Source organism: Pinus tabuliformis, chromosome 1_2, assembly GCF_031772625.1.
Source record: "Pinus tabuliformis cultivar Carrire ecotype Pingquan chromosome 1_2, CPIR1, whole genome shotgun sequence".
Lineage (NCBI taxonomy): Eukaryota > Viridiplantae > Streptophyta > Pinopsida > Pinales > Pinaceae > Pinus > Pinus tabuliformis.
In genome coordinates this window covers 1,064,770,339-1,064,784,832 of record NC_142298.1, presented here as the reverse complement: position 1 = coordinate 1,064,784,832, position 14,494 = coordinate 1,064,770,339, and the positions used below count along the sequence as shown (strand labels likewise).

General features: G+C 30.5%; 1 pseudogene; it reads left to right on the top strand.

Moving 5' to 3' along the window:
- Positions 1-12,662, top strand: part of LOC149209811 (uncharacterized) — a 35,152-nt pseudogene extending 22,490 nt beyond the window's left edge.
- Positions 12,663-14,494: the final 1,832 nt, after the last annotated feature.

Below are 14,494 nucleotides of genomic sequence, written 5' to 3'. Positions count from 1 at the left end.
AGCTTTATGGATCAGTCTCTACCAAAAAAAATCCATATGATTTTCGAATGTCCAAAATCACTATGTTGACGGATTGGTGGACTCACTCATTTGATGATAAAAAAATGATCACATCTTTGAGTTCACCAATTGTATGGAAATGAGTTTTGTCCAACTATATAATTTGTGCATTTGTTTTGTCCCATTTTTCATTTATTTTCTTGGCGATAGAGAATGGCATTATATTCACTGATGCACTAAAATTAACCAAGAAATTGTGTATATTGAAATTAAAGATTTCAAAAGTTAACAAAAAAGAAGGGTAGGGTGTATTTTCACCCATTGTCAAAGCATTAAGTACAAATTCGAGGGAACAAAAAGATGTACCAGATCCCTTATCAGAAGAAGCATGATTACCTGTGATGGATTGTCCAAGTTCATGTAAAAGGATGTCCCACTCGCTCATGAACTTTGTTAGTTCAAACATTGAAATGTTAGCATGTAAATTATTCTTGTCATCAACTATGTTGTAATGTACAGTGGGAAGGACTACCAAAATGTGCGGAGACGTAACTTGGTTTGTGACTTCTGAAATGTTAGTTTTATTCTTACTGTTTATGGAAGAACATTTCATTGTTGTTGAGTGACGAGACTTGGTTTAAGTGTTCTATTTTGAGCTAACAGGAAGACTGATCTTTCTTAACAAATTTTTCTTTGATTTTCTAGTTCATCAACTATGGTACAGTAGCCAGCACTTGGCTTCTCAAATTGTACCAGTTGGTCTGCTTCTAGGATAGGGCATCACTCAGAGATTGTTTGTTAGCATTACTCTTTTTGGCTATGAATATGCTATTGAACATGTTTACTATGTACCCCACACTCTGAGTCTCTTCAATTTCAGTAGCTTATAACTTTTCTTCCACTCGCTAAGTCTGCTCCTTATCCATTACCGTATCAACAAGATGCATAACAAGAATGCTCATGGTCTGGTTACATTATGGGCACGTTTTCTCGGAATGATATTCTTGATGATACAACAATGATGATGGAGTCATGAGGTTTAGTGTTTACTGAGAACTTATTCAGAATGCGGTTAAAAATATGATTGAAATCTTTCACTTTTTTCCTTTTTCTCTATCTTGATACTGTCCAACTCTTTCAATAACATGGTGGGGGTCTTTTCATCAGCAAAATTCTCAAGGATAATTTTCTTAAACCCTCTCCAGTTTAGGATGGAATTCGGAGGAAGACTATGATAGCACACAACTACTCTACCGTCTAAGGTACACAAAAAATACTCTACGCATAATACCATGATGGCATACCTAAAGTATTTGTAGATGTAGGTAGAAGGTTTTAAATGGTCCTTAGTTTTTACTCCTTTTTCAGGGTCATACTTCATTAGGATCTTTTCTAGATGCCTTGGAATCTTGTGTAACGGTAGTGCAAGTGGGTGCTGAGACATCCAATCTAGACCTTGGTCTACCATGTATTTTTCGTTGTTTTCCCCTACTTCTTCAGAATCTGATTAGTCTTCTTCTTCTTCTTCTCCGCCCAACCCATAGAAAGTATCGCCTAAGAGCATTGTGTTATTACCATCACCATCGTTGAAGGTTGGAGGTTGTTCTTGTTTTCATGTTTTTTCTTCACCGTCTACTAACTCTTCAAGGGTACACATTGAATTGTCATATATCTCCATAATGTGAAAGACAAACAAAAGGTACGCATTGCAACTTTATATTTCGAAACCAATCAATTTGCATGGTACTAATGGCTTTTCTCTCGAAAATAAATTGTCACTTGGTCAATTTTTATAGAGGAAATGATAGCACATTATAAGGATTCAGACAGCAACACCTTCTTTAGCCAATTGTTATATCTAAAAAAAAAGGGTTCAATGGTGGAGCACATTTAGGACTTCCAAAAATTGAATATAAGGGTAAATTATATTCCAAATTATCATAGGATTGATGTGTTCATATGGACTTTAAATGATAACATCCAACATGAGGTTCGCCTTTGGGAACCTGATTCATTGGAAAAGGCATTTAGGTTGGCAAGAAAAATTGAAAGAAAAATTACGGCAACAAGAAAGCCTACCACTCACGACTATAAAGATGGAAGTGTTCTTGTGCTTAGCCTTCCGCAACCTACAAGGTTGACACCAAAACAATTGGAATAAAAAGAGCAAAAGGGATTTGTTACAATTGTGATAGAAAATACACTAAAGGTCATAAGTATGTTGAGAATAAATTAGTTTACATAGATTGTTAAGAGGAGGAATAAAATGAACAAGAAACATAAAAAGAAGAGAGTATACACTAGGAACTAACACTAGAGAAATAAGAAATGAATCTAATGATATCTTGTAATGAATTGGGAGGAATTACCACTCCTCAAACTCTTGAGATAGAAGGACATATCAAGAAGAAAAAGGTAATAGTGTTGATTGATTCAGGTAGTACCCATAATTTTATTCATCGTAAGATAGCCAAGGAATTGAATTGTTTCCTATATCGAGCACCACACTTTCAAGTGATGGTTGCAAATGGAGGAGCTATAATTTTCTCTAGAAAGTGCCATAATATCAAGTTATCCATGAGAGATTATGTATTGAATAGTCTAATGCTTTCCATTCCAATAGGTGGTGTTGATTTTGTACTAGGAGTCTAATGGCTAGAATATTTGGGTACTATAGCTTTCAATTTTCAAGAATTGTTCTTAAAATGTTTTTGGGAAAGAAAGAAAGTTTGATCTAAGAATGAAACTAATTGCAAAAATGAATGAAATATTTTCATACAACTTATAGAAAATCAAAAAACATATTCTTTTAATCTAGAGTTCTAAGATTTTGAAAATAAAGGATTTTATCTAATTTTCATAAAACCACACTTAACTCAAAAGGAAACGCTTGAACATTGAGCATAAAAGAAAATGATTTAATTACGCTGCTACAGAATTGAACTCATTATGCACTAGGTCCTAAAAATAAATCTTTAATCTATTTTACAAATACTCAAGTAAACAATAATGAAATCTTAAACAATAATGAAATCTAGATTTCAAAAGCTAATGTTGCTTCAAAAGAGAATCACAATGAAATATAAAATGTGAAACTTAAACTCAAGATTTGTCAGTAATGCACAGATTTCAAAAGATAATGTTGCTTCAAAAGAGAATCACAATGAAATATAAAATGTGAAACTTAAACTCAAGATTGGTTAGTAATGTGTGCATTAACGATTAAATTTCAGTAATGTGTGCATTAACGACTAAAATTGAAATTTAATGCTAAAACACTAAACAATGATAACAAAAATGAGGAGAAGTTCAAGTCCTTTTGTGAAATAGCTTTAGAAATTGATTGTTATAACATCATATGTCAATATAAAGTGTAATAATTTTTTAATGAAAAATAAATTTTACAACTACATTTATAACTATAGTAACTAATTGTTTTAATATATCAGAGACGCTATTATGTTTTGAGTTCAAAACAACTTATAAGTTGTTGGAGTCTCTCGAGAAAAATAAAGGAGCTAAAACAATTGTAAATAGTAGTTTACTCTGATAAACGGGAGCTTCAACATCTATATTTCATGTCAATATATTTTTGTCTATTCGAAATCATAATCTAAAGATACCATATTTTACTGTGAAAAAATGGAGCTGAAGGCTCTATATTTCATGTGAATATATTTTTGTCTATTAGAAATAATAATCTAAAGATATTTCGTTTCACCCTAGTTTTGGAAGTGTAAATCTTGTTTTACTGTATATTACTTTGTTCTTGACTGCGCGTAATTTCTAACTATTGTATCATTTCCTATGTCTTTACTGTCATAATTTGTTTTACTTGTCCGAATGAATAATAATGAAATGAAAATGATCTGGGTACTTATATTGATCTCAGCTAGTGTGGAAGAATGCAATACAACTTCAAAGGAGAAGAAACATTTCTATTGGAATTAATAGTGGCGATATTGCAATAATATATGGAAATGATGTGGACAACTCATGTTGAGCCATTGTTTGCCTCTAGTTTATTTTGATTTTCGTTTTGAAATATTTGTTCGTCTATTGTGGCAGCAACCAAGATGAGGTTCACCGAACCCTTTCAGGTTTGCATAAGTCTATCTGAAAGAAGAGTCAGCTCATATATTAGTGAATGGAGTCGTCATGGTAATAGAAGGTGCCGCCATATCAAAATAGAGAGTATTGTTGAAGGAAACTAGAACGAGTTTGAAGATGTCTCATATGCAGATGGGCCTCGAGCACGATGACCACATTGAATGAATAGGTGATTTATAGAGCTACTATTGGCTACACAACATTACTTCTCTCAATGTGGAAGCCATTGGGTGATCAAATTGTTTCCACAAGAATCGACATGAATCACTGTGCAAGTTTTCTAATAGCATTTCTATGATCCCAATAGGATTCAATTTTCTTGTTGCATAAGGGGTTGTTAATAGAGAAATCAAGGGAACAATTGGTAGAGGGAGTAGTCTTACTACTTTATGTTTCACCCTTCATTTTTTGTGTCCTCTCCAGCTGGCGGTCATTCTCTGGCTACTCCAATCTAACAACATCCCTCTCCTAGCAATGCCCTTCTCCTCCAATCTAACAACATCTATCTCCTAGCAATGTCCCTCTCCTCATTTTCACCAACCTTATTTTAGTTAGGGTCTAGATGTTTCGTACACACCATGCATCATGCAGCCACTCCATGTTTTAAAATCTCAAATTAAGGGCCAGAATGAAATTTTAAAATAAAGAGGAAGGATATTTTGGTTTTTTCGTTTTTCTAATTTACATATGTTTGGTGTGGGTTGTGTTTAGCATTTCAAGATTAGGCATCTGCTAGTAGTGACATGGTTTTAGTGAGTGTGACAAAGAACAGTAGGCAAAAGCCACTGTCCATCTACAACTCGCTTGGTGGTTGTCATGAAGTGATAGAAGCCACAAATTTGAAGGTGGTTATCTCTAGTTTAACAATGGAGAATATCTTTGTTTTACTGTCTTTCTATCTCTATTTTGATACTTTCGACTTGTTTTCTGATCATATAAATCTCCATAGTTTGATTTACAAAGATTATTTTTTTATTCAAATTTGAACCATTTATGGGATTGATTACAAAAGAAATATAAATAATTTAGGCAGGTTTTTCATGCACAATGCTCTACTTGTTTCATTTTAAAAATTTGGCATAATTTTAAGAGTTGGTGTATAGGTATAGTTTTATCAAAAAATTAATAAATATTTTCTCCAATTGTAAGGAGGAGCCATAATAATAGTAAATATTTTATGCGACCTGCTCATGGACAATGCTCCACTTATTTCATGTAAATAATTTGGCATAATTTTAAGAGTTGGTATATGGGTCTAGTTTTATCAAACAATTTATAAAATCACCTAAAATCTTCAAACATTTTAAGCATATAACCATTTTTTTATAGATTTTATTTTGTATTTTCATAAATCACTTTGATACCTTGAAGTGAGTTACCAAACTATGAGAAAGTGAACAACCAAAGAAGTTTGTGGTGAAAGGAATAGGGAACAATGGAATAAATAGCTATGGTTTCCAACTTATAAATAAATATCAAAAACTTGAGAGCAAAAATATAATTTGAAACATGTAAAACATAGATTTCAACAAAAATACAATACTCTATTTTATAAGGTACAATGGAGTTGCCACCATTACACGGGAGTTTTCTCAACTAGAAACATGGGAGTTGTAGCCCATTTCTAAATTATAGAATTTGTTTGATTCAAAAAAAAATTGTTCACTTTTCACATGATTGGGTGCATAAAAGATAAACAAAACAAAAAAAAAGAAGAGAAGAAATCCTATTTGATGGAAAACTAATTATGGTGATAAATGGAATATGAACCAATGGAACATGAATCATGATACAAATTCGTGCAATTCAAATATTATATCTCTTCAAACATTTATATGTTAAAAAATGTTGATTATATCTAAAATTTTATGTTGAATCACTTTATGATATAAAATAAATTTTAAAATTCAAAATAAAATTGTATAAAATTTTATGGCCAAAGTAGAGCCAATTAAATAGAGGTGAGAAAAATTGATAAATTTACTTATCACCTAAATTAACCTCATATCACAACAAATCAAATTATTATTGATTAAATTTTGAAATAATAAAATCAAATAAAAGAAAAAATAGCTAAAGAAATTTAATTAATAATTTAAAATCATTAATTTTCCAATTTAAAAGAAAAATTGCTAATTAATTTATTTATATTTGAATAAGGTATAGAAGTTGACACCATACTAATAATTTTTTAATAACAAACTACATGTGAGCTTTCACCATTATAGGGGAAAAGTTCACCCCTAAACTAAAGAGTTACAACCACATAATCTAAATAAAAAATGACCATTATATCAAAGTCAGTGGTACAAGAGTTACAACCACACAATCTAAATAAAAAAGCACCATTATGTTAAAGTCACTGGTACAATTAATAATAATAGATGCTATGGTCTTAGATACTTTCAAGGACATCTATAAATTGTGCTATTTTTTAAATCATATAATTGGTTTCTTTCTCATTTCGAAAGTTTGAACCTCAAGAGAAAGTGAATATGTTTACCAAATAATTGTTCTCCATTAATCAATTAAATTTAAAAGAAATCAATAAATTCATATTTTATATTTACTTCAATAATGAAAAAAGCAACAAAATAAAATAGATAATTTATAAAAATAATTTTAAATGTATTTTAATTTTGAAATTCAAAATATCACTTTCAAATTTTTTAAAATTATTTATTTTCTTTTAATATTAAATTCATTATTTAAATAGTGATAATAACAAGTATTTAAATATACAAGACACCTCTCAATCTTTGATTTAATTCCCTATAATTCTTTTAAGGCAATCTATGATTTGCATATTAATTTGCATATTAATTTTCAGAGGGTATAAAAAAAATTAGAGCTTGGAACTTGTGGTCACATGATCCAATAAAATAATTAGAGCTTTGAACTTGTGGTTACATGATCCAATAAAATTAGAGTTTTGAAGTTGTGGTTACATGATCTCTTTGAGAGGAAGTTGGATATTTTTCATTACATGTAAACTTCAAATTGTCTTTTTGGTAGGAATTCATAAACGTGAGATTTTAAATACCTATTAGGTTTAGAGTCTTATAATGAAAATTACATTAAACTTGCAATTTTTAGAAAACTATAAATATGATCCAAAATAACATTTCAATCACGATTTTAAATGTGGAATAAGTTAAATATCTATTGATCTCATATATATGATATATAGACATTTAATGTGTTGAAACAAATAAGTATAATTCCTCAAAACATAGTAGATTTTAATTTAGAAAACAAGAGTTCAATGTGTTCCTAAAAATTGTCACCATTAAAGGGGAGTTGCCACAATTTTAATAAGAAAACAGGGAAGTTATTACAATTGCAACAAGGAAGTTAGGAAGTTTCCACCACCATAAATAATAACAAATTTGATGTCATGGTCTTAAATAATTTCTTGTACATTTATAAATTATGCCAATTCTTAAATCCTATAATTGATTTGGTTCGCTTTTCAAAAGCTTGAACCCAAGGGAGAAGGTGGACTTGATATATCTCGGAAGGGATCATGCAAACACACTTTCAAAATTCTAATTTTTTTTTACGCCCGATGCAAATTAATATGCAAATCATAGGTTGCATTAAATTTTTTTATAATCGTGGGCAATCGAGGAATGGAATGGGTCTTTCTGATTCAAAGATGTGTTATTATCATTATTTAATAATTTTAAAAACAAATAAAAAATATTCGAAATGATATTGTGAATTTAAAAAATAAAATTAATTTTATAAATGATTTATTTTCTATTACTATTTTATTATTATTATTATTTAGGTAAATACTTTCACGACTTTGATACCAATTTTATTTATTTATTTTTGGATGGGGAGTTTTTAACCAATGAGTTTTACATATTGGTGATTTTTTACTTTAAATTATGTTGCTCCAAATCCTTTTTCTAGTGGTGGAAACTCTCTTATTTCCTTGTTACATTGGCACAACTTCCCTGTTTCCTTGTTACAGTTCCCCCAACTCCCTTAGTTCCTTGTTGACAACCTCCTTGTTTTCTTGTTACAGTGCCCCCAACTCCCTTAGTTCCTTGTTGACAACTTCTCTATTTCCTTGTTACAACTCCCTTAGTTCCTTGTTGACAACTTCCCTGTTTCCTTGTTACAATGCCCCCAACTCCCCTGTAATAGTGTCAAGTTGTATGTAGTTTGTTACGAAAGCTTTAATGGTATTGACTCAACTTTTCCACTTAATTTACACATAAACAAATTAAATAGAAATTTTTCTTTCAAATTGGAAAATTAATTATTTTAACTTATTAATCAAAATTTTTTCAATAATTTTTGTTTTACTTAATTTTATTACTTCAAAATTTAATCAACAATAATTTATTTTTCATCATAATCACTCTTATTTGATGCATTCTTAACTATTTTGTTAAATAATACATTTGGATATAATTTATGTTTATTGTAATATGAGGTTAAATTAAGTATTTAGTTAATTCATGAGTTTTCTCAACTTAATTTAATTGGCTCATAATTGGTTGTAAAATGTTGTACAATTTTATTTTGAATTTTAGAAAATATTTTATACCATAAAGTGATTCAAAATCACTTTTTGGATATAATCAACATATATTTTTAAGATATAATATTTGAATTGCAGGAACACATTGAACTCTTGTTTTCTAAATTAAAATCTACTAGGTTTTGACGAATTCTACTTATGTGTTTCAACATATTAAATACACATATATCATATACCCAATATGTATTTAAAAACTCTAGTTTATGAATTCCTACCAATGGAACAATTTGAAGTTTATAGGTAATGAACAATATCTACCTACCTATGAAAGGGATCTTACAACCACAACTTCAAAGCTCTAATTTTATTGGATAATGCAACCACAAGTTCAAAGGTCTAATTTTCTTTCACCCTATGAAAATTAATGTGCAAATCATAGGTTGCATTAAAATATTTATAACTGTATGAAATCAAGGAATGAGAGGGGTCTTCCATATTTAAAGTCATGTTATCACTATTTAAAGAATCAACATAATATTAAAAATAAATAAAGAATTTAATGAAAAACTAGAAATAATATTTTGAATTTCAAAACTAAAATTAATTTAAAAATATTTTTATAAATCATTTATTTTATTGGTTGTTTTTTAATTATTTAAGTAAATAAAAAATATAAATTCATTGATTTTTTTTAAATTTAATTGATCACACTAATATGTTTCAATCATCCATAAGCACATTTATTAATGGAGGCTCAGTTTAAGCCTTTGAAATGTGAACCAAACTAATCATATGAATTAAAAATTGGTACAATCTATACATGTCCTTGAAAGTATTTATGAGCTTAACATCAATTATTATTATTATTATTATTTGGTTTCAGAGTTTTGTACTAGTGACTTTGATGTAATGGTGATTTTTTACTTTAAATTATGTGGTTGTTCTGACATGTTCCCATTTTATAGTTGTTCCCTTTTTATAGTTGTGACAACTCGTCCTTGAAAGTATTTATGAGCTTAACATCAATTATTATTATTATTGTTATTTTGTTTCAGAGTTTTGTACTAGTGACTTTGATGTAATGGTGATTTTTTACTTTAAATTATGTGGTTGTTCTGACATGTTTCCATTTTATAGTTGTTCCCTTTTTATAGTTGTGACAACTCTCTTGTTTTCTTCTTATACTTGCAACAACTCCCCCATAATGGTGGCAATTCACTTGTATCTTGTTATGAAAACATTACTGGTATGTTATCAACTTCTATACCATATTCACATATAAATAAATTCATTAGAAAATTTATTTTAAATTGGAAAATTAATCATTTTAAATTGTTAATTAAGTTTGCTTAATTTTTGTTTGTTTTATTATTTCAAAATTCAATCAATAATAGTTTTATTTTTTATTAAAACCACTCTTATTTAGTGCATTTTTTATCATTTTGTTAGATAACACATTTCATCATAATTTATGCTTATTGTGATCTGATGTTAATTTAGCTGACAAATTAATCTATTGAGTTTTCTCACTTAAATTTAATTGGATTTTACTTGGTTTTAAAATGTTATAATTTTATTTTGAATTTTAAAATATATTTTATGCCACAAAGTGATTCAGAATCAAATTTTGGATATAATCAACATTTCTTTTAAGATATAAATTCTTTGAAGAGATGTGATATTTGAATGCTGATAATTTTTATCTTGATTCATGTTTCATTGTGAAAAGTGAATGAAAGCAAATATATCAATCAAAAAAATTATATAATTTTGAAATGTGATGTGACTCCTCATTTAGTAGTGGGAACTCCCCTCTTTCTAGTTGGGGCAACCCCCCTTAATGGTGGAAACTCCCTTGTAGGTTACTAAAACAATAGGGTATTGTATTTTTGTTGAAATCTATGTTTTACATGTTGCAAATTATATTGTTGATGTGAGGTTTTTGGTATTTATTTTTAAGATGGAAACCATAGCTATTTATTCCATTGTGCCTTCTTTCTTTCAACACATTTGTCTTTCAATGTTCACTTTCTCAAGCTCATTTATCAAAGCCATTTATTCAAATACAAAAATATGTATATATATATATAGATATATATATATATATATATATATATATATATATATATATATATATATATATATATATATATATATATATATATATATATATATAATATGGTTATATGTTTAAAATGTTTGAAGATTTTACGTGAATTTATAAATTCTTTTATACAACTATACCCATACACCAACTCTTAAAATCATGCAAAATATTTTGCATGAAACAAGTCCAACATTGTCCATGAGCAAACTTTTTAAAATATTTATCCTGAGGTGCATAAAATATTTACTCTTATTATCGCTCCTCCTTGAAGGTGAAACAAAAAGTCTAGCATTGTCCATGAGCAAGGTGCAAAAAAAAATTACTATTATTATGGTTCCTCCTTATATCTACAAAAATTATTTATAAATTCTTCGATAAAAATGTATGCGTACTCCAACTCTTAAAATTATTCCAAAATTTTTACATGAAACAAGTCCAGCATTGTCCATGAACAAGCTACATAAAATATTTTTCGTGAGCTACATAAAACATTTACTATTATTATCGCTCCACCTTAAATCTTTAGAAGAGATGGAAGGGAATTGAAGTAGAGATTGTTTCAATTTTCAAACTATAGATAAAAACCTTCAAATTTATGTCAATGGGATGGAAGGGCATTGTAGAGATTGTCTCTATTGTCAAACTAGAGATAACTACCTTCAAATTTGTGGCTTTTTTCAAGTCATGACAACCACCAAGAGAGTTAGAGATGGTCAATTTCTTGTGACCACTATTCTTTCTGACAATCAGAAAAAATATGTCACTTCTAACGGTAATCTTCAAACACTAAACACAAACCTCACCAAACATATGTAAATTAGAAAGAAAAGAAACCCAAATATCTTCTCGCTTTATTTCGAACTTTCGTTCTCGCACTTAATTTGAAATTTGAAAACTTGGAGTGAGAGAAACATAATCCATGGCGAGATCATGTATGGTTTGTATGTACAACTAGACCATAAGGAAAACGGGCACTAGGAGGAGGTTGGTGAAATTGAGAAGACAAGCATTTCTCGAAAATAGATGTTGCTGGAGAAGATAGAGTAGGCACATCGGAGTAGCCAAAGAATGACTGTCAACAAAGGAGGTCACAAAAAACGAAGGGCGAAACGTGAATTAGTTAGACTACTCCGTTGGATTGGCCTACCCATTTTCTATAGTTCTCGTTGGGATACATGATACTCTAGAATCACGTACCGCAAAGAAAAAACCATGAGAGGGAAAGGAATGGATGTCAAGGGCCATATGATGGGCATAATTGAGCTCGCATGCTCCGAGACTTCGTGGAGAATTACTTATATGGACAATCAAATGATAAGATGGAAAATAAAACAAATTTAAGCACATGGTTTTGACTATAGGAAACTAACTTGTCCATGTTTTTAATATAAAGTTTTCGTTATGTATTATAATGCTCTAGTACCTTCCAAATCTATAGGTGGCATGACCATTGGTAAGCGGGCAAAGTTCCTTGAAGATAAGTTGTACTAGAAAGAGGGTTTCTGGTGATGGTGAAGTTCCAAAAAATGAAACTACTTCTCCAATTTTAGAAAGGGAACTTTTCTCATTATAGATGGTATTGGAGTAGAATTTAGTGGTTATTGTTTCTTTATCTTCTCTCCCTAGGTTTCCTTGATAACGTAGGAGAATTCAAAAGAAGTCTTCACTTGTGGGAGGATTAAGAATATTGGCATCCATAGTGATGATCAAAGGGATTGATTTGAGAAAGTTTTGATAGGAGGTGCTTTAGGTCTTTATTCAGCTTGGTTGGTAATCCCAACTATAATATTTGGTTTATGGGCTCTATCAAACATTAATTTAGTTAATTCTTTGACTTCTAGCTTGCTCCAAGATTTCTTGGGTTATTTTCATATGAAGGTGCAGCACACGTTTAGGATTATAAAGACAATGAAGATTTTATCATCATTTTTTCCTGAAGATGAATAAATTTAGAATGTTAAAAGAATAGATAAAAAAAAAATTATCGCGATGGCAAGAGATGGAGACTTGAAGAATTTTTCTCTCTAATTCTGAATTAAGAAATGATCTCCTAGCATTTGTGCAATTCATTATAAATTCAACTTGTATCTAAGACAGTTGAGATGAAAATTATTACATATACTGTTAGGCCAGAGCATACATAACACACATTGGATTTATACTCAGAGACATAGATGGCAATAGCAGAGAATAATTCACAGAGACAGACAAATCGAGAAACAACAAGATTACTTAATCAGAAATAATGGAATAGATAAAACAATCACTGGAGAACAGAAATCACTTTGCATTACATAATAGGCTTGGGCCTTGGCTTGCTTTCCTTGGCTAGAGAAATTACAAATTTATAGAGGCAGAAGAAGGATCTAGAATCTTGTGTGTGATTCAAATGGAGATCTGGAATGATCTAGAAACCACTGGTGGTGTAGGAGGATCTAGAATCCTGCATGTGATTTTAGAAACTAATGGCGGTGTAGAAAGATCTAGAATCCTAGAGATCTAGAAAGATCTGATCTAGAATCCTCCGTGAATTTGGCTTCACACTTAACATTCTCCCACATGAAGCCGAATAAGAGTCATCAAGTCAAACTGAGTCCTACCATGCCTCTACATAACTCATGTTTATTTCGTGGAAGAATCTTAGTGACAATATCAACAGGGTTCCTATTTGTATGGATCTTCTCCAAGGATAACTATTCTTCCTCCAACACATGCCAGATCCAATGGTACCTTAAGTCAATGTGCTTGGTTTTTGAATGAAATGCTGGGTTTTTCGCCAAGTGAATGACACTCTGACTATCACAATATAACACATACTTGTCCTGCTTTATTCCTATTTCTCCTTGGAATCGTTACATCCACAACATCTCTTTACAAGCTTTTGTTGAAGCTATGTACTCTGCTTCTGTTGTAGAGAGGGCTACTATTCTTTGTAGACTTGACACCCAAGATACTGCTGCACCTGCAAACATATACAAATAACTTGTAGTGGACTTTCTGGTATCCATATCTCCAGCCATATCCGCATCTGTAAATCCTTGAAGCACAGTCTCATCATGACCAAAACATAAACAATAATGACTAGTACCCTTGAGATACCTCAAAATCCATTTTACTGCGTGCCAATGTTGTTTTCCTAGATTGGAAAGGAACCTACTCACTACTCCCACTGAATATGCAATGTCTAGTCATATGCATACCATGGCATACATCAAACTGCCAACTACTGAAGCATAAAGAATCTTTCTCATCTCTTCTTTCTCCTTGTCATCACTAGGACATAATTCAGTGCTCAGCTTGAAGTGGGCTGCAAGTGGTGTACCAATTGGCTTGGCATCCTTCATATTAAACCTATCAAGCACCTTCTTGATATATTTTTATTGTGACAACCAGAAGCTTTTGTTTTTCCTGTCACACATAATCCGCATGCCCAATATCTGTTGTGCTGGTCCCAAATCCTTCATTGAAAATTTGCTACCCAAATCTTTCTTTAACCTATTGATCTTATTCTTATCATGCCCAACAATCAACATGTCATCCACATATAACAATAATATGATATACATTCCTTGATCATACCTCTTGATATATACACAATGGTTAGCTTCCAATCTCTGAAAACCATGTTCCAACATGAATGAATCAAATTTCTTGTACCATTGTTGAGGTGCCTATTTCAACCCACAGAGACTCTTCTTCAACCTACAAACAAGGCCTTCTTTGCCTTTTTCTATGAATCCTTTTGGCTGCTCCATATAAATTTCTTCCTCCAATTCACC